Source organism: Grus americana, chromosome 14, assembly GCF_028858705.1.
Source record: "Grus americana isolate bGruAme1 chromosome 14, bGruAme1.mat, whole genome shotgun sequence".
NCBI classification, from domain to species: domain Eukaryota; kingdom Metazoa; phylum Chordata; class Aves; order Gruiformes; family Gruidae; genus Grus; species Grus americana.
Window position 1 is genome coordinate 17530544 of NC_072865.1, and position 25483 is coordinate 17556026.

A 25483-nucleotide genomic window follows, 5' to 3' on the forward strand; every position below is an offset into this window, starting at 1 on the left:
GAACAAACTGCCAAACACTACAATTTTCTTCTGCTGTCTCCTAACAACTTTTCATCTCCAGTGGTTTTGTAACTTTGGCAGTGAGATACTTGTATTGAAACTGAAAAATGTTTTATAATTTTGAAGTGCCTAAAGTTTTCTTCATATGAAATACAAAACACCAAAATGGATATAAAATATTCAGAGTAGTAGTTTTCTCTTTGTGATCAGTACTCATGTGCAGGCCTGAATCTAGTCCCAAATATAGATCTTAAAACTTACATCTTCAGATTTGAAAATGGCTATTAAATCTTGTTATGGATGAAATAGCAAAAAACTGAACAATACAAATGTGAGCTCTTAATTTGGAGACAAGGTGACGTTTGAACAAAACTCAGAATTTTTAAAATTTTTTTGAGTTGCTCATTTCAAAGTGTTCAGTCTTGAGTACAAATCTTGGTCAAGGAAAAATAAATTTATTTTAAAATGCGATTAATGTAAACGGGACCTTTTCTGGGGAGATGAAATCTCTCCCATGCAGTATCAATTATTTGGGGATCAAGACTGAAACCAGCTGCACATACATGTAAAGTGTTCTGCTCAATTTGCATTCAGGAGACTGGCCTGTAAAGCTGTGGTTTGTCATGTTTGTCCAGAGCTCATCATGAAAAAACAACATTAAACATTTTGAGTGACCACTAAAACTTGCATTTCTGAAAACCAGGACAATAATATAGTCATAACGACAGTGTATTACATTAGGAAGACTGGAGGAAAGAGAACATATTTTACCATGGAGCCAGCTGTTATCAAAATTTTACTTGCAAGTATTTTAGTCTTTCAAGTGTAACATTAGCACTAATCTTTTTTGTACCTCCAAAAGTAAAGCTTCAGCCCATTTGTCAGGGCTGCTGCTTCAATTATGAGAATGTTTGCCACAGAGACTTTTTTTCATCGGTTAAGGCATAATGAGCATTGACCACTTTCAAGTTCTCTGTTTTTATCCTATAAAAACAGTATTATTAGTGAAATTTGAAGAGCTAATGAATTGTCGCTCCAAATGCAGATTATGGATGCATCCCCTGCATTTGGTATCAGGATGGCTCGTTTGTAACTTTGTGCTCAAGCATACACATGGATAGTTAAGAGTGAAGGCTTGAGCAGTGAATTGTTTCCTCTCTCCTGGAATACAAACCCATGTACTACGATGTGTTGACCGGTGGCACAAGAGGGTATGCGAAAAACGTAACAATGCATTGCTAATGATCATGTCATGTACTAGCGCTGCAGTAAGAAAATATAAACCCAGTAAAAGTGAAAACTAAGTCTTGCACTTCACCCATATGAGTAGACAGCTTCACATATGACTAATGATCACATAGGCCAAGACTAATCTTTTTGCTTGAACGTTTTTATGTCAAAATTTAAGTTACTTAGATAGAATTTTATTGGCAACCTTTCTGTTACAAATTTAGATTTGTTATGTCTTCCTGAGATAGGACATATAAGTGAGTTTATGCCATATATAGCTTGTTGAAATTATGTACGTTTAACTTCTATGCATTTAAGGCAGGACTCCTCACTCCAGGTTTCTACAGTGTCAAGCACGGTTTTGCTGTTTCTTACCCAAATAAGCAGTGTGATAGACTTCCTCTCAAATGTGAATTCTCCTATGCAAATCATTCCAGAGTAGTTTGGGCCAAAATTCAGTGTATATGATGAATAGTGCTGGATTTGAAGCAGATTTTAAGTCTTGAACTTCAAAACTCACTTATATGTACCTGTATATAAAATATCTTTTCTGTATTTTTAATAAGTTATGCTAAATCTGAAGCCAGCTGCTAGAATAGAATAGGGATAAGAGGAGAAATTTGTGCAAAATATGGGAAATATTCTGTGGGATTTTTAATAATTGAACATAGTTTGCTTTTAGGATTACAGTGATTTTTAAGACTGGAGCTGAATTCCCAGCACAGTGTTAATTTACTATTAATCCTGTTCCCTGTTAATTCACTGCTGGTTTCATTAGCCTTGCTACTTCCATTATCTTAATGTAGCTTTTACTTAAGCATTGCACAAACTCTACCATATTCAATTTACAAGAATTGATGAGTGCAGTGGGAAAGATCTTGTTGCAGAATATACCAGACTGTTATGTAGCCTCATGTAACATTTTGGCAATGCAATATAATTTAAGCAAAGTTATAATGTGATATTATTCTGTTATTAAGTTTTAGAAGAAAATGAGTGCCAGATTATTTCACTGCAGTGAGAAATGTTGTGTAAGATATCGAGGAAACTAATATGTACATTAATACCAAATTTTACTTTCGTGATATGCTAGCATGAAGTTGCTTAAATCACTGTATTGCTTGTTCACTGAAAACAAATATACACAATAAAAAAGTCAAACATTCTGCAAATAAAGTTCCAGTGCCAAGTAAGTTCTGAATTCTCATATTGTCCACTAATTACTGGAGGCTTTTTACAGTTATGTTTGAAAATTTATCCAAATATTGCAGTAGTGTTTTCCACTTCCCATCACAGCTGCTGTGCTCCAGGCAGATGGACTACTTGAAAAGTTATACTTGCTCAATTAAATTCAGAAAGCTTTAGAAATCTAATCCTTTGTGTTTTAAATAAAAGTAAAAAGCCCTTAAGGGTTTAAGGAGAGCTCTCTACTTTGGCTAGAGAATGCATGTGAACTAGATTCTTGCATTCCTAATTTGCAAATTGCTATTTTAATTCTGTGTGATTTTTAGCTACCTTGGCATCCACTGGTCTGAGCTTCATATGAAATGTTGTAATGAAAGTTTTGATGCTGTTATTTATATTAAGTCAAGCTAAAATGAAAAATATATAGACAGGAATGCTCAAATATTTGGATTGAAAACCCAAACTAGTGAATTTCCTTGAGTTGTAGGTGTCTGTTTAGATTAACAGATCAGTGTTACATTGCCAATTACTAAGCTTAAATAACATTTTCCCTTGCCCTGCTTACAATCCTTATTCTTTTCTGGCCCAGCAATTTACAGGTCTTGTTTTGCTCATTATTTCACATTGACTGAAGTATAAAAAATTCTAAGGATCTATTTTATAGAAATGCCTGCACTATATTAATTTAACATGTCGCTCATAACAAAAAGCATATGTCAGTTTTACATTTATGTCCTGTAATAATAATAATAACAGTTTTGGTAGGAGAAATTTACTGGGATTTAATGTCTACTAGGGTTCCACGATCTTGCATCCAGCTATCCAGCCTCTTCCTCTTCCTCTGTGTCCCACCGGTCCTCCGGAAGTACCTTGTGCCTTGGTGGTTTTGCTTAATTAGCTCTGTGGATTTGTTCCAGTCTCTTTATTCATTGGTTGTTGAAGCAAGTGGCCTATTAACTATTAATAGTTAATGCTATTTTTAAATGGTGCATATTTCATGCTTCTCTTTTTAATGTTTTGAGTATGTGAATCTGACTGACTGATAGATATCATCGCCTTTTTTTTCTTTTATGCTTGGCTTATACTGTTAAAGCAAATCTTGATTTTTTTTGAAGTCTGAACATGCTTTGTGTACACACTTCTTACTGGTGATATTTAATGTCCAGTGCAAATTTATTCTAGCTCTGGTGTAATAAGTGAATTGCCTGGAAAAGACTAAAGTGCAAAGCCTCCCACCTCAAACAACAATGGAACTGGTTTTCCAACCTCAAGACTGTGTTTTTGAGTTTGTAGAAATGCACACACAGTTTAGTTAGCCATCTAGGCAGAGGAAATTTGACCACAAGTGATAGGTGGTTTTGTTTGGTTTGTTTTTAAATTATTCTACCATCTTTCGTGCTTCCACCTTCCTGATATCTGGAAGAGTATCCAAAATATTTTTTTGTTCATATTTCAGTTTAAGGTCTGAAGCTGTGGGTAGAGGAGTGCAGCTGGTAAGGATAACTGGAGATTAAGGGAAACGGCATGAAGTGAAAAAGCATGTGGCAAAGGGCAGTGGGGATTTTGGAAGAGTGCAAATGTGCAAATCTGGTGATTCTGGGGGTTTTCTGCAGTTTGTGAAACATGTACATATTTGACATGGTTTTCAAACTCATTCATTTGCAGTTTGACACCTTAATTTTCCATTTTACTAGTTTGCTCAAAAAAAGGTGGTGTTTTTCCTTGTAGTGAAAGTGTGACATACATTTGTAGTATTTTGCTTTTCTCTTATGGTTGTGTTAAAGCCAGTATTTCTTGAAAAAGAAGTTTGGACAGACCCTCTTCAATAAATAAAGGAAGTCACTAGGCTAAAAGCATTTGTGAGGGATTTCAACAGGAAGATGGCTAGTGTAATTTACCTTGTACTTTTGAGCATCAGCACTTTCAACTTCCTGATTCACTCTGAACGTTTGCCACTTCCAGATGATCTATCTACCAAAGATTAAACAGCAGAGGAATTCAAGCATTATAGATACAACAATAGTTGACAGAGCTGTAATAACAGTAAGATAATATATTCAGATTGAGTTGTTTTCTGTACTGAGTTGTGTTTTATCCTGATAATAGAATTTTTCCGTGATAAGCAGCTAGATGGACATTTCTGTTTTAATGAGACATCTTGATTTATTTAAATATGGTTTGTGGTTGATAATAAACTGTTTCCTAGGTGGGAGAATCATGATACTCAGTTTCTAAGAAATTTGTGCGACGCTCACTTTCCCTTCATGTTGTAAATCTTTCCAATATTCCTAAACTATTGGCTGAACTCTGACTATTGCTTCTTAAAAAGAAAAATCAGTGTCTGAAATGAAACTTTTTTCATTAACAAGTATGAATTCGTTCTTGAAGCGCATTGGTTTGGATTTCAGTTGTCTTCATGTTCTATCTCTGTCAGGAACTTTGATAATAGATGTTGGCCAGCTATTTAATTAGCCATATCTCTACTTTTCGTAAAACTTCTGTTGGCTTTTTCCTAAAAATAATGAGAGATGTTGCGGATAAGTTTAGATATGCTTCTGAAATCACTGCAAACTAAAGTGAAATATACATCACCAGATAGCATGAAGAGCTAGAGATGATTGGAATTGGAAGAGACCATTGGAATTGGATGATGCTAAAATTTCTCTCCTTTCTCCTTTTCCTGCCCTTTTGTCACAATAATACAACCTTACCTGAACTGCATTGGCTTCCCCTTGCCCCCAAGTCTGAATGTAAACAACAGTTTGAATTTGTCTGTCTTCTCCCTCCATCTGCAGACCTGAGTCAAGTTTAGATGCTTTGCCTCCTTTCTTCTTTTCAGTGTGGTGCAAGTTTTAAAACATGCATGTTGGCAAAAATATGATGAGACAGATTGCTATGTATTTTTCTTTTGAGATGTAAAACATACAATTGGGATGAAAAATACTCTATCCAGAGTGGAAGCAATCTTTAAAATCTAAAAGTATAAAGCAATTTAATAATTTAGTGGGTCTGTAACTGTCCAAATTCTTAATTTTGCTATCCAAATTTTTCTTTGTTCAGTATTGTCTCAAAGGTAACCTCTAAAGCAATAATCACAGTAAGTCATTCTAGGATGAATTAAAATGAACATCTTACATTTTTATAACCTGAAAAACCTCAATGGAGTTTACAGTCCTATTTTCTGCAAACTTCCAAGTTCAATAAGGCGAGAAAGGAATTCATCACAGTCTGGTGGACTGCAGAATGGTTTTTAATAGTTTCACCTTTAATTTAAGGTAACCTTCATGTTTATTAGGAGGGTTTTGTATAGTAGCATCAAGTTATTGGGGGATTTTGAGAATCTGGAGTAGAATGATAATACCATTGCCTAAGCTATGTGTGGCATTCTCATGATGTGAGTAGCTTTAAAGATTGATTAATTAAGGCTGATACTTAATTGAAATCTTCTACCCTTTTGCCTCATTAAAACATTCCTGTGTTCTCCTCCTCCTAAAATGTCTATTAAGTATTTTTGAAATATTCATTTTCACTGTTGAATTAATCAGGGATAGATATTTTTTATTTTTTTTATATAACCTTATCAGTACATACTGCTAGGTTAATGTTTTGGGGAAAAATAAAAGTTGTAATTGAAGTTTTAATTTTATGAGGGGAGAATAAGATCAAACTGCTTCTGAGTAGTTATTTTCTCTGCATTTTTTTCCTGCATTGTCTCATGTTGCAAGGTATTCTCTAATGTTATCATAGACTTATTTTGAGTCAGAGCTTGGTTTGGATATTTATCAGGTTAATTTAAACTAACATCTCAGCTATTCTTGCTGTGTGAACCATTCCACATCCAGTTACATGTTTGTAGAGCATCTGTAGCATTGTTCCGCTCCACTCATTTCATGAGTGTCCTGACAACTCCCTAGGCTTCCCCAGTCTGAATTAGTGATGGAACATTTCCAGACTATGGAGTTGATAAATTGCTGCTCTTGGTTTTACCACAAATCTATAGGTCTGGAGTTGGTGCCATGTCTGCATTTGAAAAAAGCTGGCATTTAATTCTAATGTTCAATGAACAGCTGTAGCTGTAATAGGAACACTGCAATTAGGTTCTATCTTTCATCTGGCACTTTCACCAATTAGTTTCACAGTATAACAGTTTGCACATTGGATGTAACTGAAATTAATTTAATGTTTGTGGCAGTCCTTTAAAAAGTCCAAATCAATCTCAAAGAACCCCTGTGAAGGGCTGAACCACACATGAGAAATGAAGTTGTGAACTATGTTCATCATCATATGCAATGACTGGATATCTTGGGCCCAGACCACTGAATATCTCTTCAGCTGGATGCTATTAGCCACTGGGGTACAGAGCCTGCTGTTCAGGTTAGCATAACAATTCTGCTGGAAAGCTTTGCTCCAGAATTTGCTGGGACAGTACTATTAATTTCTGTCATATCTGAGAACATTTTTACTGGTTGTCAAAAGGGTTTGTGACAAAGGACAGACAAAAACATATCCCACTTTGCAGTTACCTGATGTACCAGTTATATTCTTTAGGATACAGACATAATTAGCAGTTCAGTTATTTTAACAGTCGTTAATAGTAGCAAACTGAACTTTGTCCCCCAGATTTTTATTAGGGTATCCTATCTTGAAAATTCCATAGATGTTTCTTTTATCTTTCAAGATTTCCTTTATTCATTATGATGTTGCTGAAGTACAGCTGTTTCTATGATTTGCTTTGGTTTGTTTCTTGGATTTAACTATTACAATTGACTTGTGTAGTACTTGCCCTGCTAATAATGTTACTGTAAGAATGGATTGTGAGAGTCCTCCAAGTAAATCTTTTAGGTTTTTTTTATTTCACTATTTGCATCTGTGCTGCCAAATATCCTCTATGTTACTGGCCCTCATTTCGACACAATCAAACAGATGACTGTTTGTTTCCATCTGTGTACCCTGGGTTTATGCCTAACACCTGGGCAAAGAGGTACCTGTATGAGCTCCCACTGGATCATTGAGGGTCCAGTCAAGCATTGCAGATGCAGCCACAGATTTCTGCTGACTCAAATTTATTTCTTTCTGGCCAGGACAGATGGTCTGGTGAAAAAAGCTCTGTTGTCAGGTGGTATCTTTATAACATAAGTAGAAACTGGGTGAGTTTCTTGGAGCTTTTAGAAAACATAAAGGAAGAGTGAAAAGAAATAAAAGGCAAAGTCAGAGATAACTTTTTTGGCCTCCTTTTGTATTGCTCTACATGAAAGCTTCACATTTTAATAATCATGCATAAAAAGCCAGTGCATCTGCCTTTACAGGCAAAATAGTGCATGTTCCCAAACCCTGCAAAATCCAGCCATGTACTGCTTTATTTTCCTTTATGTGGCCTCTTTAAATATAGTGTGAAGTTTTATGTTTCTGTAGTGGTTTTATTCACAATACCTCAGCTAATTTAATCTTTAAAAAGGTGGGTATATTTATTCAGTTAGAGCTTCAGGCTTAACTTCAAAATGTCAAAATGCTGAAATGGCAAAGTTTTAATGTTCAAAAGATTTATATAGTATCTTTCTGACAGCTTAGTTAAACGCTTTAAACTGTATCGCCTTTTCCTTGCCTTTTGAACGTACAGTATAAACAGTATGTACTGAACAGAGACAGTCACAAGCTTTATGTGCTAATGTTAACGTGAAACACTGTAGTCTAATTATTTTCCAATCACGACTTTTCTTCAACTTGCAAATGTCCAAAAACTTGTTGAGGATGTCAAAGACTCAAATGAGACTCAAGTTCTTCCTTTTATGAAGCTAACATTCAGAGGCAGCACATGGCGATCACAGGTATTTGCTGCTAGCAAAAACCATAGAGCAAGGACAGTCTGTCATGTAGTGAATGTCTTGGTATGCAAATCTTGATGATTTCACAAAATTTTCTTTCAGAATCTTGTTGATGCTGAAACAAAAATGTTTTCTCTCTTGAAAAAAACCAACAACCTTTAAGAGTAGAAGGAAGAAGTTTTACCAAACAGGTTTTAGATAGTCTTTTTGCACAAGGACATGAATGGAAATGCACTGAAAGTTAGAGATGAATGGCAAGTAGGCTTCTGAAGGGAGTATTTTCAGATCAAAATGGATGGGAGAAGCAAAGCCTATATAGTAAAAATAATCCTCCCAAAAAGCTGCAAATTTGCAGCTTATTATGATAGACAGGAAAAAGCTGGCAAAGAAAAGGAAAGATGAAGCTGCTAAGAGAGATTTTAAGTGACCTCTATGTACAGGGGACAATCATTGATCACAACAAGGAGTCTTATTGCTTTGGGTTCCACAGAATAAGGCAAAAAGCTATTTATGAAGGTAAATGTGTTTATTTTAAGAGATGAAATAATTTGCGTAGCATAGTTTGGTATCTGGAGCTTTCTCCAGTGCACAGGTTGCCTTGTGTAGTATTCTTCTCTTACTTGTTCTCATTGGCCAGTACACAGAATACTATGTTCTGATTGTGTGCACTGCCCCAGAAGAGTTCTGTGTGTATTACTGTACATGCTCAGATGTTCCCTACTGCAGTGGTTTTGGTAACGCTGAATGAACTTTGCCTGAGCTCCTAAGAAATGAGGACCTAAGAAGGCAACATGAACTTTTTTACAAATCCTGCTAGCAGGTTTTGTGAACCACCTCAAGGTGGGATCAAGGTGAAGGGAGAGAAGGGTATAATACAGATAATAATACGGGGTAGGATGTAAGCTTCTGACTTCAGAAACGGAACATTTCAGTGATGGAAGAGATAGCATTTTATCTCTGACTAATACTACAGCAAGATTTGAAAATTACTTCTGAGACTGGGTAGAGAAGATGCTGTGATATTTACTGTAGCAGAAAAATGGACTTAGCTAAGCAAGTTTTAGGAATGAAAATTGAGTGTGGTTTGGCAATACTTTGAGGTGATGCAATGCCATTCTGCATGAAGTGCTGAAGATGCACTGAAAGATAAAATAATGATGATCTTATTCTGAATATAATTTTCAGAACTATGGCACTTGAAATTCCTTTATTATACTCTAATAAAAATAAAAGTTCATCTCCTTTGAAGAGACGATACATTCCATTGACTGTTTCAGAATAAAAGACTTCATGGATTAGAAAACGTTTCTATCTCAGTATTTCTTTTGGAACATATGTTGGAAATTGTTAATACAGGACATAGGATACAATACATATTTTTCTCTTAAGTGAATAAATTCAGTCACATAAATATATAGTACACAAGATGGATGTTGGGGTTTTTTTGCAGTGTTAGTTTGCAAAGACAAGTGTACTTAAAACTGAGAAATTTCTCTTGAAGAAATGCTTGCATGCCTACAGGGAGATGGAGCTTACCCAATGTGACAGGTTGGTGAGCTGGAAAGTGTCCAAATAGCTGGTTCATAACACAATTTCAGTGCTCTTTCTCATACAAATCTGGTATTCTAGTATTTTCTTGGTAGTTGAAAAAAAGCTGGGAAGTACTTGATGTTTGTGTAAAAGTATGCATACGTATTACACCTTAGATTACTCTAAGTTTATATCAAGGCTTTATAAAATCTGAAGATATCTATGTCTACATGTAGATGTATAGGTGGCCTGTGCATAGGCAGATATGCACATCGGTGGGCGTATGAGAGAGCATGCTGCATTGCAGGCCTTAGTGGGTTGATTACAGATGTATTTGTTCATGAAACTTACCTTTTGAACTTTCTCTTTGGTTGTCTAGTTACAATAACTATGCCTATTGTAACAACCAAACTTAGTATTTTTCCTGAGTAGCAAACTTAAAGCAACACTTCCATGGTTCCTGTGGTGACAGTTTGCCACTCCCCACCACCTTTCTTCTCTGTGTCTTTTTTGTGAGACTGCTATAGGAAACATATGCCGTGTATTTAATAGGTGGTTTGGGGCACCTTTGTTCTGCTGTGCCCTACCTTACCTGACACTTCTGAGCTCTGGCTATTCTTCAGATGTCAGCTGCTCATATTAAGAAAAGATTTTTCTCCATGTATTGAGTGTGTGCGAGAGGGGGGAGGTGCTTCATTTTTTTTTCCTGCTAGTCTGCTATCCTTCTTGATATTTCAGTCCTATTTCATAGTGTCTGTTGTTTTTTCCAGTAGAGTATCAACAGTAACCAACAATGGCAACATCTGTTGATCTGTGTTTATTGTCTGAAATTTTGGGCTTAGTTACTCAAAATCTTAGTGCAGGTGAGGAAAAAGATGAAAAGTGTGATTTTACTCCCTTAGACTTCCAGAGGGTTAACCTTCCTTCATAATGTATGTGCTGAATTTCTTCTTCCTTTACAGTGTTTACCGCTCCTGTTTATTTCTGAACATAGGTAGTCTGCATCTTTTCTAGACAGAAGATGAAGAGACCAAAACTATCTAAAGTGTCTCATGATGATGAGACAAAAAATGGCACAGAATTAATTTCGTTACAGAATTCCCTTTTCAGTGCTTGGCTCACACAAATATTTTCAGGAGTTCTTTCAATATGGGCATCTTGTGTTATGCGTAGATCTGTAGGATTCTTTACATTCATATGTTGCCTGTGACATGCAGTGATAACTTTCACCTTTTAAAATGCATCACAGTGCAGTTAAGTAAGTATCTAACTGAAGCCACAAACCTGCATAGCGAGGGATAAACAATAAGGGCCCAGACTGTAGTTGTGAAATATTTCCATTTGTTTTAATTTTGTCAATGAATTATTCAGTTTGAATTCCATTCCATTGCATACAGAGAAAAGATACCTTTAGTTTCAATCATACTGATTTAGACAAATAGAAACCATTTATTTCCTTATTGGAATTATTTTATCTTCCTATAAGTAAAGCTCCTCTTTGAGGAAAAAGAAACATAATATTCACCTAGACTTTCATACACTGAACATGATTCTTCTGTCATTTGTGAGCTACAAAACTCTTTGATTTGAATGTATGTGCTCCACTCAAACTGAAATTCAAACACTAGCAAAATGATATTGCATGCTTTCTTGAATGTTAGTCGTTCATGAAAGGTTAGCGAGGATGGTTGTGTGCCTTGAGAAAGATATCCATGCAGTGTGCAGGAAGAATTTAAGTATGTAACAGGAAAAAGTTTGCAATCTTCTCTATCAGTGTTCTCAAGTTTTACAGAACACTACTGTTTTCATTGCTATGCTTCTGGATTTTGAGATCATACTAAAATTAATATATTTTCCTACAGTAACTATATATATTGGGAATGCCTGATCATATGACACCATCTACTTCAAGTTTGTGTAATTTTTCGTTGTGTGTATTTATGAATAAGCATTGGTCAATGTAACATATAATTTGATTATTGAAGACAATTTTTCTTTTTCTAGATAGACTGACTAGTACAGCAGCGTGCTCTAGGTGGGAATATAGGAATCTTGGATGAAGTCCTAATACTAGACACTGTGATTCCATTCAAAATATGTGGGCCACTGCATTAACAGTGCAGTTTAAGCCTGGGTGAGAGGTAGAGCGTTGTATCTTCCTGAAGAGCTCCCGTCTGACCTGAAAGTAGGATTTATAGGTCAGAATTGGCTGTCAATGAACCTGTTGAGAATAGGACTAGAACAACTGCGATTTGTCTTGTCGTGTCCAGTGAGAAGGCCCGGAGGATACTAGGGGCAAAGAGAGAAGTCCAGCATTAGGCCTGTATGGACAACGGGGGGAAAATAAATGTTGTCTGTGTTCCAAGACTCTGCTGTTAGCCTTCCTTGTTAAAATGGATGTGCAAACTGTAACTAGAGTGAACATTGTTACTCAAAAAAGAGTATTATGTATTTTGTGTATAGGCTTATATACTTGAATTTTCTGGACAGATTTGTTCTGAATTCCTGAAGTAGGAAGTTAGTTCATTAAGTGTTTTTAAAAGTATAGCTATATTTACTTTGTATCCATGCATGTCTTAGTATTTGATGGAGTGTTTCTTCCATTCCTGTCCACTTGGAGGGTGTGATACGCTCCTCATATTAGAGCTGTTAGGTGAATATGAAAGGAAGACTATGGGCGTAATACTGCTTTTGTACATTGAGAGATATTTCCTTTTTGAACTACAGATAAGTAGAATATAAGAGCTTTGAATTCCAGAAAAAAAGACTATTTCTATCCTAAACCATTTAAAAACAGAATAAAGGACTTGCTGAAGGCTGACTTCTACACTTGAGTTTTCATCCTTATTTAGTTTAAAAAAACAACTTTTGAGTGTACTTGCTGCAGCCTCTTTGCTTTCAGTTGGTTTCTGTATTCTGTATTTTAAATTAATCTATCACTTCAAAGTCAGAAGAATGACATGGCAAAGCTGAGTCCAAAAATACTTAGCAGTCTGCTATGCTGCAGCTATACATAATGCCTTGTAAGCATCGTGTTTTCAGTCGTGATCTTCAGGATGTCCATAACTTAAGGGGGTTTTTGCCACTTCAGTATGTGGGAGTATTCAGTAAATGTAGGGAGTCAATTGTTACTCTCATTTAATCACAAACCTTCTGGATATATTGGGAGACAGTGAGAGAAGACACCATGCCGGTTTCTTGCTGAAATACATTTTCCTATGGCTTCTGGGTTTCCTACAGAAATATTGAAGCCTATGTAGAAAGATTGTGCCAGATTTTATCATGGTAACAGGGCTGGAATTTAAAATCTGCATCTTGAGGCTTTTTTTACCTGTGTTCCTTCAAGCCAGTGAATGACATCAGAAATGCTAGTGGCAGTGTATTTCATCCTCATGAGATGTATTTTGTGTACTTAGCTGAATATACCTTGCTGTATCTCTTTCCAACTGCTGGTTTAGAAAAACATTTTCAGTGTGAGGGAATTGAATTATGGCAGTTTAGAGACTGAATTACAAGAAATTGGCTGACAGTAACTGCTGGGGAGACTGAAATTATGCTTATTGACTTTGGCAGGATATATGCAGAGAATGACATTTCCCATAAGCTCCCTACTTATGGTGCAAAAAACTGCAGGTGGAGAAAGAATGTAGGTTGAGATATAATGAGCTGGGTACTCCTCTGAGAAAATCTGGTATGAATTGTGATTATGGCTACTTATCAGTATCAGAGGAAACTTTTCTCAGGTTTTGTCATTCTACAGTATAGTCTGCTAAGACAGTCTAATGTATTGGCATGTCTTTTCTTTGAATGTTTGCAAAATGAAGCAGTGATATAATTGTCAATAAGGTTGGTAGTTTGGGTTCTTGCATGAATTCTGTTTCATTCTGTCCTCAACCTGCCATGAGCCAGAATTATCCATTCTTGGAGGGGTGCTGGTGAGAAGAGTAGAGCAAGAGAGAAACCTCTGGTTATTATGCGTTCCTGCTAGAAGTCATTTTATTTCAAAATACCCCAACCTGATGACATTGGAGAGTTCAATGGCATGTATTTTGAAGGATTACAATTAAAGACATGAGAATTACATGATAGAAAAGTCTTTGGGCATGCTTGTTCTCTTCCTTTGGCTTTGCATTTGCAAATTTTTAGGTCTATTTTATGTTGCCTGTAGTGTAGGCATTAGGGAAACTCAAAATTTCAGATTTTTACAATTTCCAAGAATTTGTTAAAACCATAACACTTAGTATCCTGACTGGCTGTTTAGCAGCACCAAGCTGCTGGATTACTAATAAATAATGGGAAGTGACAACACAGGTATATTTTTTTTTTTTTTTGCTTTTCTGCCATCCGGTCTCTTGTGCAGTACTTCTCTTTCAGTCCATGAGAAAGGTGGCAGGTTTAGTTTTGTTCATGAGCATTCTGAAGGCAATGCTTTTCAGTCATGTTTTCAGTCTGGTACACCAACTTATCCATAATTTTCTGTGACTTTACTCTGTAATTTTATAGACCACTTCCATCCTGTATATTTTAATGCTTTGTGGTTCAATGTTCCTTGTGAGGTGCACAGATTATTATGCAGAGCAGGTGCCTTTAAAATTGAATTGTAGCACCATTATTGCCTGACTACCTTTTCTAAAGGTAGAGAGAAGTTGCTTTTTAAAAGCCTGCTCTTTGTGAGGAGATTGTTTGTTTGAAAAAAGCCCACTTCAGTTAATTATTTGCAGCCTGAAAAATAATGTAGCCTTACAATTGCTCTCCAAGCTCTGCACCGCTCCCAATGTTAGGAGCCCCAGGCATTGAATTAAGCCTCTCTGCAGCTCATTCTTTGACAGACATACCAATTCTAAGTTACAGCATTATTGCCATGTGTAGCATTGTTTTAATATACTTATGGCTAAATATTGTTCTTTCTTCAATGCAATAGAATGACAAATTGGTCAAATCTGGTCCCACTGGAGCAAGACAAACAACTGGATGATTTGTTCTTCACACTATTCTTTTACTATTTTTCTTATTATTATTGCTGACTTCGTACAGGTTATGAGAGTTTAAAATTGTCTCAGTACTAACAGGTACTGAGGAATGTAGGAATATGGAGTGTTCAAAAAACCCAAACAAACCAGCATCAATTTTGTCCCTTGGCATTTAGAGAGAGAACGTGCTCATCTTCTTACCCAAAGCTTGTTCATTTGTCAATGCGGTAAGCTGGAAAAGGTCTGAGTTACATAGGGTCTGGATACTCAGCTGGAACCCAAATGCTCTTGATGACTCAAGTGCTGAGAGTGACATGTTAAAAAGAAACAAAAACTGGGAGGATAAATTTACAGTTTTTCTATCAACCTTGTACCTTGTTTGTGAACTAATTGCTTTTATCCTGATCCTGATAATATTCGCTATATCTTAATGTTAATTTTAAAACACCTACGTAAAGAAAATAAGACTCTGCAGTTAGAGGTTATTATTGAGATGTCACAATGTTCTAAAGTTAAGGACTGAGATTCAGTAGCTGTATGTCTTTTAGCACATTGTATAATTATGCATATAGAAGCAAAGAATCATGAAGTGGCTTTAGTGCCATGTAGAGAGATAATAAAATCAATATGTTTAAAAAGAAGCCAGCACAATGGCAGAAAAAAGTGAGATGATACTTTAGTATGTTGAGTTGGGGAAGAGAGATCTCAAAGCGTACTAAAGGATCATATATATACACACACACATATATATATCATGCTAGAGGCACTAGGAATCAACTGGATCTTGTGCCTAGTCTGTCCTGGAATGCCTCCAAAAAGCAGAGCTGCAATAATCTGGTTAAAAAACAAAACAAAACAAAACAAACAAAAAAAACCACCAACAACAACAACAACAAAAACCACCCAACCAAAACACAAAAGTGTAGATAAGCATTTCACTGTGCTCTTGGGAAATGTCATGCTTAACCTTGTTGAGTTTCTAAGAAGACAGAATATAAAGGATGGTAGGTCACCTTTTAATGATCTACTGATGTGGTCACTAAAGGAAAGATTAAGATCTGTGAAGGCACCAAGGGCTCTGAACCTTGCTGAAGAAATTAACAGCATGTCACCTCTCTGGGCAACATAAACAAACATCCCAGTGATGTTAAGGGCAAAACAAAAGCCTGTTTCTTTTACTTTTCTCATGTCAGGTATTTCTTAATATCTGTATCTTGTAACTGATTTTACAACTTGTATAAATTCAAATTGTATTTTTTAGCTAGCAAAGTTGTTATTAGATAGTCAGAGAAGTTAATCATTGATAGACATCTCTAATAAATCTGCACTGTCCTGAGCTGTGTGGCACTTGCTGGTCATTCAGTGTTGGGTTTTTTATTATTCAGTCTTCACTCAGGCTAGCATTTTGAAGAAGTCCAGAAATTATATGTGGGAATTGAAATAAGCATAACTTATTAAAACTGCATGGAAATAAGTATCCTCAAAAAATATTGTATTTTGAAATTAGATTTCCATGACTGAAGGCAGTAATCTTCAAAGGAGACAGGAAGATAGAATACATGTAGTAGGCTCTACAAATTACTAGAAAGTCCTGTTCTTCACACATTGTGAAATATTACTTAAAAAGTAATATGTGAGTTAATCTCATAAGTAAATGTATATTGCCTTAAAATCACTTTCCCTTTGCTTTCTGATGCTCTTTTCGGCATAAGAATGCAGAATGGCCCATGTAATTGAGTATTTTACATGATTGTACCATCCCTAGTGAGTTGGAGAAGAAAACAACAATCTCTGCTCTTAAGTGGCTCTACAGTATGTAATATTGCCTGCCGTGCTTCGGTGTCTCTGGAATAAAGAACAGCTTTCTTCTTATCTTTTTGTATCCCTGGGATGTTCTCCTAGGGTCTGTTATTGTGATGTCAGTAATTTTATAGAAGTTACTTCCTTTCTTCGTTATGCCATGCAAAGCAGTACGTTGCCTTAGTGACTCTACAGTGAGGTTATTGTCACAAAATTGTACTGGTTTTTATTTTAAACCATAATTTTATTGTTAAAGGCCTCCTTTGGAATAGCTTTAGGTTTAACTTAAGTAGCAGTCTGATTCAATGAAACTTTTGAAATGTATTCCTGCATTATTAACAAGACAGATAAAACATAAAGCATGTAGGCGTGGTTTCTTTGTCTCATTTCAGACATAACTGGGCATGCAATTTTTCCAATGTTTTCCAGATAAAGTTGAACAAGAAATCACATGAATACCTCATCTCAAAGTTGAGCAAGGCAGGCAGCCTAGAATCTGTTAGAGAAACTTGCATTATCTTATGTTAGCAAAAATAACTAGGTATGCATTTCAGTTTCATTTGGTTTTTTTGTCTTCTAAAATTAAAAAAACAAACACCACAACACTTAAAAAAAATAATTTGATAGAATTCACAAAACTGTTGCTGTGTGTAATCTGTCCATATTGCTATATCATTCTCCTAACTATAAGCCCAGAAAAAGCCTTATAAGGCTGTCTAACTGGCAGCCTAAAGGCATGTATATCCTTGTATAACAGGAATGACCTAGTTCAGTGGGAATATCCTCTCTTTTTTTTTAATTTCATATGTTGACAGAGATGTTTGTGTTCCTAGTATTTATTTGGTTTTGTAATAGCTTCCAGAAAACCATAGGATTCACATAATTATGTCTGGTGCAATAATTAAGATTTCTCTACCTGTTATCAGACTGCAAAAACTTACTTTCATTGCCTGTCCCCATGATGCTATGTAGGCCTGTACATTAGATTGTTTCCTCCTTCAGCGTGTCTTGAAATGCTGATGTGCCCCAAACCTGTGGGGGAGCAGCAGTGGTAAAGGAGGGAGAGCCAGCAACAGAGAAATGCATTTGAACAAGAGCTAGGTTTGGGAGGGTTTCAGCTGCTAAGAGTGGCCAGTGTAAACTACTCTGCCAGCCTGCTGTCCATATTCTACACATTGAAGAAAATATGTAAAATGTATATTAAAGTTTCTTTGCCATCAAAGAACCTCTTCCCTACATGGTGCTGTGAAATACTGAATAATATATTCTTGAATTCAATAGAATGCGAGTTCTTTTTCTCTCTCCTCCAAAATCCTGGTGACTATATTATTGGTTTCCTGTTTTCATGCTTGATTACTCTGTTCTTCCAGAGCATCTGTGACTTGAGCTGTACAACCTGCTAAGTCCAACCTAATGTCCTGGAACTCTTTAATTGCAGCACTGTCATTTAGATTTTTATGATAATCTGGAGGAGTAAGGGAGCTCCACTACTGTTCCTGTATTTCAAATTTGCTCCTTCTCTATTGTCTCGTTCATTTGGCATCATATTGATGCCATATATACAATATCCTTTCTCCTCATGTTTGATTGTCAATTCCTTTTTGTCTTTGCATTTTTTTTACAAATTATTTGTAATTAGTTCCTAAAATTATTTAAATATTTAAATATTTATTGTACTTAGCAATCTCAGATGTCAGGATGTTGTACCAAGGTAAGATTAAATAAAAGTCACTTTTATCTTACATGATTACAGTACCAATAAAAAAAAGATAAATGACCTTGATATAGTAGTAAATGCTTTTTTACAATGTTTTCTAAATATAAGAAATTCTGTAGGAAAGACTATAGCATCTTGTGCTGCCATCTTTTTTTTTTTTTTTTTAAGAAAAAAATATTCTACACTATTGAAATCCTGGCATGAAGCTCTGCAGTCCAGTAAGTTCTGGTTTAAGCTATAAAGTATTAGCAGTATCCTTTAAAATAAAAACTGGGCAGATCAAATTACTTTTTTTCTTCTTAATAAAACATGCCTTGAAAACCGATAATGATCTAAATGGGAAATTTGTTTCCAGTCCCCTTTGAAGTTAAATAAGAGCATGAGAATCACCCCTGGTTTCCCAAACTCTTTTCTTAATATAGTAAGGTTGCAACCATAATTCTGAGAGGGCTTTGTTTGAACAGGAACCGCACAATAGATCACAAGATACAGGTTTAGGAAGCTGTAATGTAATATTCTGCTCAATGGGTTTATGCTAACATAAATGAGAAAAGAATTTGTTGATAAAACATACCGTAATGATATTGTCAAGAGGTTAGTTCTCTTAAAATATCTTTAAAATCCTTTTGAATATGTGATGGTATAACACCTACTAAATGCTTGTTCTGTCCTTCAGTTCTATAGAGGCGATTGTATGGTATATTAATCACTAAATTAAAATGACAAAAAATTACTTCATAAACAAGTTCCTTTGTATCATTACAATGAAGTGCTATAATAAGGATGGTTCTACATACCATGACCTAATAAGCTTTTATGAACAGTTTTAGTAGTACAGTTCTGAAACTGCTATTAAATCTAATAGCATTAATACAGAAATGTAATTAGTGGAAGTGTAGGTTGCAATAGTTCTAATCATAATCTTTTTTTCCTGTATGTGGTGTTAGATATATACTGATGCTCCCCACACATTCTGTATTGCAGCAACTAGTCATAAAAATAAGAGCCTTGTAAGGCTGTTTAGGAGATACATACACTAAATATCAGAGGCATAAGAAATTATATTTTTCATATATGCTATTTCTCTGGCACTCTGACTCATTGATCAGGTCTGCTTATGAGTGTGATTCTGATTTTGTTTGGTTTTCTGCCAGGAAGGCAATTCCCTAACGTTTATCTACACTCATTATTGCTCTGTTTGCTAGGTTCAGGAGAAGGTGTTAGCGCCCTAGTTTGTTAGCAAGACAATCTAGTTAGATGAAATCCCAGTGTAGTGATAAGGAAAAATAAAAAAGGACTGCAAATAACCCTGAATATTTTGTCAGCAAAGCAACACAAAGTGTGTCTTTGGTGTATAGTTGTCATCCTCTGAAGCAGTTCATATGGTCAGATGACATGGCACTGCAAAATATTTTGATTTCATGTTAGCTAAAATAGTGGAAAAAATTTGAAAATCATTTTGAGTTTGGGAAGACCTATTGTAACACAATGCTGTTAAATTGATATTCACCATTTATTCTGGAGGAGGATTTATGTTTGGGATTTTTTTGTGTGAGATGAATTTCAGAATGAGGATATCATTTGTTGTCAGAAGGATTTAATGCCAAGGTAGTAGAGGTGTCGCCTTTGAGCGTACTTATGTGTGTTACAAATAAAAACCCCCACCACTGTGGGAAGTAAGGCCAGTGTTTTGTCATACACTTGTGTGACATTTTCTTCTGACGTGCCCAGTGGGAATGAGGGGAGAAGAGGGATGGAAAAAATGCACGTGAACTCTGAGTGGCCTATGTGGAACGGGAATTCCAGTTTTAGGATTCGGAGGCTCCTAGATTGCAGTTGTTGAGCAACTAAGGGACAATCTCACTACTGATGAAGCATAAGCATATTCCCTGATTTGGTTATTCAAAGAAATTTCTACTCCCATCTGCATCCTAGTTTTCTAGTAAGTACATAATAAATTCAGCTCTCACTGGGCTGGTGCAGAGTTATTAAAGGAGTATTCCTTATTCTGTGTTACTATGACTCAATCCCTCCAGAAGAGATTAGCATGTGCACAAATTATTGGTGCAGACAATGCTATTTTGGCCAGTTTCTCTCTATATTATCACAGTTTCAGGGTTCTTTGTTTCTGTGATATTATAACTGAAACTAAATCTACTGGGACATCTTGGAGGTGGCACTCCTTAAAAAGCCACACCTAAGAAGGATGCTTATTTGGCAGTAGTTTGCAGACCCATTAGAAGGTCATTCTGTAATGTTTTGAGTTTTATCCTTCGATGTTTATACCTGTGTTCCCATGGCGTTTTCTCCTTTCGCCAACTATTCTCTATGGTTTCTATTAACTAACTTATCTAAGATTCAATATGCAAAGCTCACTGTCTTAGATTATTTTTTTTTTTTGCTATGAACTTTCTTTTTTAGCCAGTTACTCTGCTAACCCCACTCCAAGATTTTTTTCATGTTTAAAAGTGGAGCCCATGATCACATAAAAATTAAAAACCTAATATAAGCCCATCTTGGATATAATTAAAATATTTTTCATATTTCACATACAAAATAAAACTGTTCCAACAGTTGCTAGTTACTCCTTTGGTTTTACTTTAAAACGAAAACACGATTTCTGTGCACTTTATCCCTGTTTTCATCTGTGGCAGAGTAGCAACTTGACAGAACAATATGAAGAAGTTCATATAAGCCCTTTCCACAGCCTAGCTGGCTTTAAAAGCGGTATAACATTTTATCCTGTCTAGGAGCTATGTAGTTAGAAAATTATATGAAATTGTATGCATGCTGTGTTACACTAACCAAGATTAATGTCAGTACATCTTCCTTCCATGATGAAAACTCCCCATTTATGTGGACTGGATGTATTTTACATCATTGTCTGTTGATATAGTATGAATTCTTTTTAAACTCTGTGGGTAAATTCATATCTATATGGGAGGAGCTCCTGTGTATATGCATGCTTGCATCTACTTCAATTCTTCTCTTTTCTCCTACTATAGCTGTGAAAAAGCAGACAGCAACATTAATTTAGTGAGAGTCCCTTTGCCATGGTAGTGTTGGTAAACAATGGAGTTAACAGGGCAGCTTCAGGGCAATTACATCTGCATCTCCATTTATTTCAACTGTTTTGTTAGCAGAATCCTGAGGATCCTTGTGAAAGGTTCAGGATGTTTTGGGAATTTTTTTGGTGCCCCTTCATATATTCATTGTCTAGGTCCTGGAAAAAGCTCTTTATAAACATGTGTGTAATTTCCTGAAGAACAAAGTGACAAGTTAACTTTTCTTTAAGGCACTCTGAGTGTGAAAGATTGCTTTAAAAGAAAAAGTTCTGGCTAAGTCAATGTGTATTTGCAGGGTATGCTGAGTTATGTCTTTTGGTTACCCTTCACCACCTCCACAGACCAGAACGGACCCTAGCTAGACAGCTTTCAATCCACAAGAACAGTAGTCAAAATAATTTTAAAATATGATGGTAAAGAGAAATTATTATTCTTTAAAAGAAGCTATAAATTCAACAGTAGCTTATTAACTTTTATCATTTCCAGTCTGGTTTTATTGTTCTTTTTACAAAATTGAACAGAGTACCTGTACAATGCTCTTAATGTGGAAAGGGACAAATGACAATCGTAACTGCCAAATTAAAAGCACTTAGCATACATTTAAAATATCAGGGAAAAGTACCAGGCTCCTCACATAAAAGTTTATCTGGTTGTTACAGCTGTTAAAAAAAGGAATAGTGATTTTAAAGAAATTTAATTTTGATTTCTCAGCAGCCTGGATCTTATGGCTTACTTAGCTATGCCTAAGTAAAAGGGCAGACTCTGACCTAGCAGATGGGTTATCAAACAGGTAAGGCATTGCTGATTTTATTTTCAGCCTAAGAGATGGCTGCATATTGGCGTTTGCAAATGTTTCAATACTGGATTACATGTACTTTGACAAAACCAATATTTATTCTTCAACAATAATGTCCGGTGCTAAATAGAGTTAAAGGTTTTTCCATTAATATCTTCATGATTTGGTAAGATTTTGATGGCCTGGTGACAAAAAACATTCTGGATTTGGAAGCTCAAGTGCAGCTGTGCTATTGCTGAAAAGAAATAATAAAATAAAATCCTACATAATTTACAATAAAATGTATTGGCAGATTCCTTAGAGATTGCTGTTAATTAATCCTAAATATACACAGTTGGTAGATTTGTTAGTGTAACGGATGCAAGTTGTTGGAAAAGTTATTTTTATTGGACCTTATTTTCTTTGTAAGATCAATTTAAAAGCAAGAGGAAAGTTTCTGGAACTATATGACTTTCAGCAGTTTAAGCAGAACAATTATGATAATGCTTTGTTTTAGCCATTCACAAATATATTAGTCTCATCTCTGATCGTGTAGTTGAAGTTTAATTTAATTTTTCTGTTTTCAGTGAGTGCAGCTAAAAAAGAACAAAATCAATTAAAGGATGACTTAGTTCTGGGAATACAGGAGGTGGCTCTGTTTAGTTTTAAGGAAATGAATTAGCATCCAAGGCATTAGTCTTCACAATATGTGTAAAATAAAAATATATGGCTTAGAAATAAAAGATGTTTCTGCACTTTAATGAACTTAAATTGTTCAGTTCTACCCTTTTCTCTTCAACGCAATTGTTGATCTCCCTTGCAGCCAGTGCGCTTTGCTTTGTAGTCCTGTATAGCTGGCAATCCCTCTGGGTTTTTTCTGCTGTTAACCATTATACCTCTGAGCAGGGGACAAGCTCCAGCTCAGCCCAGCCACTGTATCACTTCCTTCAAGTTCCCAGTTTGGTTTCCAGTCCTTTGAAATGCAAGAGACTGGCCAAGCTTTACTACAGTAAATAACCTGGGGATAACATAACATTTTTAATCTTATTCTTTGCTTGTTTTTTGTGTGTGTGCTGTCATTGTTTCTATGGAATACTGACTGCAACATCTTTAACATAGGAATGAGTGCACTGTAACACTTGCCAGGACAAGCCATGCTTTGCCAACTTGACTGATGGTCTGGTTTAGTGGCAACAGGGAAATGGAAAAAGACTTCAGATAGGAAATTTGTGAAATAAGCAGCCTGACGGCACTGGCAAACTTGGGATTCTTAATGGATATCGTATGTACCAGGGCAGGAAGTTTCTTCTGGCCTGTGAGACCAGCCTGGAAACTAGCTAAAGTAATTGTCACGAAGCAATTAGGGGATTGCAGAGATGCAGCATGAAGGTGCATAGATCCCTGCAGGCAAGCCTGGAAGATTTAATCTGATACAGCAGAGCTGAGATTGGGAGTGTGGGCAGCAGTGGTTAAGTGAGGAGGTGAAACAGCTGATTTTTTTTTTGGTAACTCTGCTCTGGGCAAGCTAGTTCAGTCTCCAAGTGATGATTGCTCGTTCCAAATGATTGCCTTCTCACTTCATACTAAATAATGTTATCCATAATTTATTTGTATGTACACCTTGAAGATGAACACAATGTTAATATTCTGGGAAAAGTAGTAAATTACACAACTATGTGTGAGCACAGACTTAAGTACAAGTTAAATCAATTACAGTAGAGTGTTCATGCTAGCCAGAGTCTGTAGTAGAAGTTCTGGAGTGGATTTATGGCACAAACCCAACCAAACAACAAAACCCAGGAGCAGCAAAAATGTTGCAAAGAATGAAAAATCTTCTTTTTGGAATATTGCTGGGAGATCAACATGAAAATTAAAAATAAATAAATAAAAATAGACGGCAAAGGAGCTATTCTATCTAAAAATCATGCTACTTTTGTCATACCATATACCATTGTCTTACTGTTTTTATCTATGTCTGAAAAAGTCTTAAATGAAATAATTTTGAAATTGCCTAATTCTAACTTGCCTGAAATTCTAAATTGTAACATCTCTTTAAGTCTTACACAGCAGCTGCTATTACTGTTTCGTTGTGTTATAAAATTGCCTTATATTTTTCCATCTGGTAGTCTGCTGGTTTTATAGTTGTATATCATTTTGGCTAAATCATATGAATGTAAAGAAAATGGTAGAACAAGACTAAACCAGCCCAGCATGTTCTCGGTCAGAAATCAAAAGCTGTCAGTAAGATGTAGAAACAGAATGCCTAAGCTTCTGTTCAGTCAGCTGTAAAAGACAAGAAGACAGAACCAATGAACTATATGAACGTATAAATGGAAAATTAAAAACTCAGACCTACCAAGAGTAGATGAATTTGATACTGTAAATTAATTATTAGTAAGATGCACTCATTGGCAAGCTAAAAGTCTGTGTGGATTAGGAGCTATTTCCCATTTCAGACGTACTCTACGCATCTGATGAATACTCTGTAGGCATAGCAGCCTATTCTGTGTTTACATTTTTGCACTTTTACAACTAGAAACAGTACAGTTTAGGACAGCACATGCATTGGCAGTGACATCTAATTCTGGAGAAGAAGCAGAACTACATTAGCAGCTCACTTCAAATTCTGCTTATTTTTTCATTTCAGAGAGCTGCTGTTTAGTGTTTGCATAATATGATAAAGATGTTGGTGCTATCCTCTACATATGCCACAGTTCTCAAGGTTTAGTATGGTTTTCTGAGGAACTGTGACTTCAAACCACGATGGTTCTTCATGGCATCACTGAGCATCTTTTATACTTTTCTGGTAATTATGTTGCTCTTTAGCTCATGACAGTAAATAGGTGTGATGACTCAATAATTCTGTAAAAACAGTATATTGGGAGGCCTTCTCAATTATGTGCTAGTGCTACAACATAAATATTGATGATTTTTAACATTAGATTGAATCAGTTGATGGGTTAGCTTTGCTTTAATTACATTAAAGATCACATATTTATCACTTTTCCTCCAGAAAGATTTTTACACTTGTTTCTGGACAAAAAAAAAAAAAAAAAAAAAAAAGTGAGAACTGTTTGGTCTGTAGAAATTCTTGGTCACCCTTTTTGTGCACCGTTTTTACAATTATTGTCACCAACATACGATGAGTTTGGAAACTTCTGGCTTAACCTGAAAGGGAGTTCAGAATTAAATCTAATCCACATAGTATGGTTCCTTCATGCACCACATAAATGTTGGATCTTCTGGATAAGATTCATTGATCAAATGTAAACCATCGTTAGTGAATATAGGGTTAGAGATTGTGAGGATGGTTGTGTGTAAAGGAGTCACCTTATATCAATTGTGAGGGAAAGTAAAAGGAGCATTTAAAACATCCAGTATTCTGCGAA

At 35.7% G+C, this 25483-nt stretch overlaps 2 protein-coding genes across 7 annotated transcripts in view; one reads left to right on the forward strand and one right to left on the reverse strand.

Annotated features, from left to right (window-relative positions):
- DOCK2 (dedicator of cytokinesis 2) overlaps positions 1-25483 on the forward strand; it is a 203119-nt gene that overhangs the window by 95693 nt on the left and 81943 nt on the right. The window lies entirely within an intron of this gene.
- Positions 1-25483, reverse strand: part of INSYN2B (inhibitory synaptic factor family member 2B) — a 115013-nt gene that overhangs the window by 86962 nt on the left and 2568 nt on the right. The window contains exon 1 of one of the 3 annotated variants that reach the window (XM_054841779.1): positions 4314-4375. The exons of the other annotated variants lie outside the window; for them this stretch is intronic. The gene's annotated coding sequence lies outside the window, so the exon portion shown is untranslated. Of the gene's footprint in view, positions 1-4313; positions 4376-25483 lie in introns of those variants that run through there. 3 annotated transcript variants of the gene reach the window in all.